Source organism: Miscanthus floridulus, chromosome 14 (genome assembly GCF_019320115.1).
Source record: "Miscanthus floridulus cultivar M001 chromosome 14, ASM1932011v1, whole genome shotgun sequence".
Classification (NCBI taxonomy): domain Eukaryota; kingdom Viridiplantae; phylum Streptophyta; class Magnoliopsida; order Poales; family Poaceae; genus Miscanthus; species Miscanthus floridulus.
In genome coordinates, this window is record NC_089593.1 from 73,356,098 (window position 1) to 73,360,158 (window position 4,061).

General features: G+C 37.2%; 1 long non-coding RNA gene across 1 annotated transcript; it reads right to left on the minus strand.

The window, feature by feature from the left end:
* Window positions 1-485: 485 nt before the first annotated feature.
* LOC136505405 (uncharacterized) lies at window positions 486-3,782 on the minus strand. The gene is made up of 3 exons (XR_010771195.1): window positions 1,348-3,782; window positions 1,219-1,274; window positions 486-950 (listed from the first exon to the last, which is right to left on the minus strand). It is a non-coding gene; the product is annotated as an uncharacterized lncRNA (long non-coding RNA).
* Window positions 3,783-4,061: the final 279 nt, after the last annotated feature.

Sequence of the window (4,061 nt, forward strand, 5' to 3'; positions counted from 1 at the left end):
TGTCTCCAACCTCCAACAGTCCAACGGAGGATTGTCCTCGATTAAGGTTCATGAACTTATTCATGAACTTGTGGTGTTTAACAATCTCCTTCACACAAAGCGGTCCTTCAGAGGAAGCTCCAAACATACATACAAAAGGTCTTTCACACAAAAGCTCGATCCAGTGCAAATCAAAGCAAGTTATGACCAAGACATATATGACATCTTTTTAGTTCACACTACCATCGAGGAGTAGGGCTGCAGGGCCACTCATAACTCGTAATGAATTTACAGTAATCAAATGTCTGCTTTTTGTCAAAGGATATAGATGATCAAATATCACACATGCAGACATGCTACAGGTTGAGATATTGGCTCGTTCGCTTCGCTGAAAAAACAAACCGAAACACTATTTTGCCTGATTTGTTATGAGAGAAAAATACTGTTTCGGTCAAAAAAAAATAAGCTGAAAAAAAGGATTATAAGAGAAGCGAACGGGCCATTGATGGTCAAATATCTAGCATTACAGCTTTTTCATCCTAAGTAAATGTTCACAACAGGATTTGAAGCAAGAACTATACAACATCGCATGCCGCAATACAAGGCTGAAAGCATCTATTTGGCAAGGATTTGTCCTTACTAACTTGACCATTGCATCAAACGTAAAAGAAGTACGCATTTTTCTACATTATTTGTTCCCTCAAACTGGTATATCTGCCCAAGCTAAGGAAAATGGCGGGCGGTCTGTCACGTGCAGGCAGCTACAACCATGGCACTCATCTGATGGGAATTCTTAAGAAGATTAAAGTACACAATGGCTGAGTGGAACAGCTGTCGACTTCCTGCTTTCATCTGGTGCCACCAGGGGGGTATGATGAATGGCGGTTGTTCGCACCAGAAGAAGGGTAGTCATTGAGTACAAATCCCATACTTCCCGCATGCATGAATTCTGCCTCGTCAACATGGATAGCCTGAATGTTTCAAAGGCTTCAACTCATCAGCTGTGTTCTTCAGAGACAAAAGAATGAACATATTGTGGTTTTCAGTTCTAATCTCCCAAATCACATTATTATGACTCTTCAATTAGGAATTCAATAACAAGAGAAATGATATCAAAATGCTACAAAATGATGATAACACCAAACGAAAACAGTAGAAAGAAGCACATAACCCAGTCACGGAGTAACAACTAGCATTTTTTAACAATTAGGCCAAAAACTAACATAAAGGCCTAATCACCTGAGTTGTTGCATATGAGGTTGAGGTTGCTTTCATTCCCTGCAGCATTCTTAGACCTATTGCATGGTAAAACAATTTCAACAGTAAAGACAAATCGTTATGAACAAAGTAGAGCTGAAAAAAGATTACCATGCCCTGGTTCAGTACTTGATACATGCAGCGGAGAGCTTAAGGCTAAAAGAACCATGGCTATATGCAGTGGAGATAATTTCTTCATCCCCGAACACCTTTTCTTGTGCAGATATAACTACTCTGATTTTTATCATGATTTTAAAGGACAGCTGATGTGCTATTTATAGCAGCTCATCGCCAAAATAAAATATTGGTGAATCATAGTCGACAGTGATGTGTAGTCTGTCAATCAAAGTCCAACCCTTAAGTTAACTTCTCAAGCACAAGAGCAATTTTCTTGCAAATGAAGTAAGCAGGCAATTTTCAATCCGGGCAATAAAATGTCAAGCCAATATCAAATGACATGCTTATGTCAGTTGCAAGGAGCTCTTGCCTTTACTGAGAAATAACAGGGATTTAAAAGAAGGAATAAGAAAAGGACAACAAAACATTTAAAGGCATCAATTTTTATGTGGGTGGATCAAACTTGATTTCAGTGACTATATGTTCTTCCTACTTGTTAGCATAAAGTCCATGTGTTTTCTCTAACAAAGAAATAGGAAGCAACACAATCAAGTAGCATCGCAAAACATCATAGGGAAATGTGAAATCCAAGAATAAACATCTCGTAAAAAGGAATAACAACTCAGGACTGCACAAGCATTCACAGAGAAATAAATGGAACAAATAATAAAATTAGGACCCTGAAGGCTTTATTTAAAGGCATTTACTCAGGAAAGAGAAGAAATAAAGTTAGTCCTTGTATCATAATTCCAGCATGGTGGGAAATGCTGAAAGATCTCTTGTTCTTTGACATATATTTCAGTTGGATCAACAACCATCATTTTTCCCTATCCTGAAGCAAGCAATATGAGCTGACGACAAGGTAAAGTTAGTCCTTGTACCAAAACAATACACTTTTCTGGACTGATCGTTGGATCTTGCGCCAACTGTCTTTGCTTGTGTCTCTCCAAGAATCTACAAAAGCCGGGTTGTGGCTGAAGCTCTCCGAAATAGATGCAGGCTCACGGGGTACAAAGGGGCTTTAACTAGAATCAAAAATAGCTTTTGCATAAAAGCTTACTACGAGTAGATCCTTATTTTCAATGTTTTAGTTATAGATTAATTAATTATCAGGATCCAGTTTGCACCTAATCTAAATCAATCACTTCTTTAAGCACCTCATCTCAGTTCACCTTATATCCATAAGTAACTATGTTCCATTGATTAACTACGATGCAGTTCAGTTGATCGAGTCTTCTTCTCCGAGAAGCAGCGACGATTCAAATCGATTAAAACCCAGCTGGGGATTCCTTACTACACGACATATGCAGGTCCCAGACCTACATATATCAACCTTCACTCGGATCCTCCAAAACCGAAATGGGTTCGCGCTACCCGAGAGCACAGTACTCCACCTCCCTACCCTATTCCAGTAGGGTGGGTACACGCTACTCTCGTCGTCTCTCCACTCCCAGTGCGCAGTTGTCCTTTCCCATAATGAAATAGCCGAGATATTAGGCTTACCGGAGTATGTGGCCAATACTACAAATCACAATCACAAGCGGCCGTACAACGATCGGTCATTAATCAATACAGACGGAATAAGCATGACTAGGCAACCCTGTCGGCTTAATCACCAGAGACATATCCCATGTCCCGTCAGGTCTCCATATTCATCAATTCATATTAGGTTTTCAAGGCATCTCAATAGTATAGAACCATTGTGAATGATGAACTCATCATTCAACTTCTAATTAGCTAAGCATGGCTAAGCATTACTATCCTATCATACTAAAAAGATAACAAGGATGATATTGGAAAATAACTTAATGCTCAAAGCATAGGACTCAAAGTGTAATAATATTTGTAAATCACAAGAAAGGGGTTTAAATGCTCTAGGCTTGACTTGGTTAGTAGAGGTGTTAGGTTCTCCTAACGAACCACAAATATCGAAACCAACCTCCACAGGTAGATTCTCTTCCTTTGGAACTTAGATCAACGGTCACTTCCTCGCCTTCGGCATTACACGTGATAAAAGATGCATGCTTGACATGATGATATGCAAATAAAAATGATGTATAAAAGATGTATGCAAGTACATGGATGACCTCAAACAAGATTAACAAGCTTGAGTACAACTTTCCTTCACGGTACAACTAAGTTAATTACTCACAAAACAATTTGTTATTATTATTAATAAGTTGATTAAGAGCATAACAAGAATGTGATTAAGTTGCCAAGGATCTGCAAAGGGGTTAGTATTCCAAGATCCAAAATCAAGTCCAAAATCACTTCAAGGTTATTTAAATAGTTATAGAAATCATTTGAGTATTTATTTAATTAACAAAAGGGCATTTAAACTCACTTAAATTAAGTGGATCATTTATTTTTATCAAAACAGTACCAAACTTTTTGTGAAGTCAGGTCTAAGCATGTAAAGCATACACAAAAAGTTTTATGACCAAAATATTATTATTTTAGCCTATAAAAATTATACAATGTCCATTTTATAATTAAAAGAGGTAATTTTAAGCATACAAAAAATATTTATTTTCATCATTTCATATTTTTCCTAAGTAGGTAACGGCATGAAGAGTCTACATAAAATATTTCATAATTTTATCAGATCTAATTATTTAGTTATGAATTTTACAAGATTTAGCACATTTATTCATTTTTAGAAAATTGAAAAGGAATAAAAATCGTTTTTACCCGCGCGTAGTCAGCCA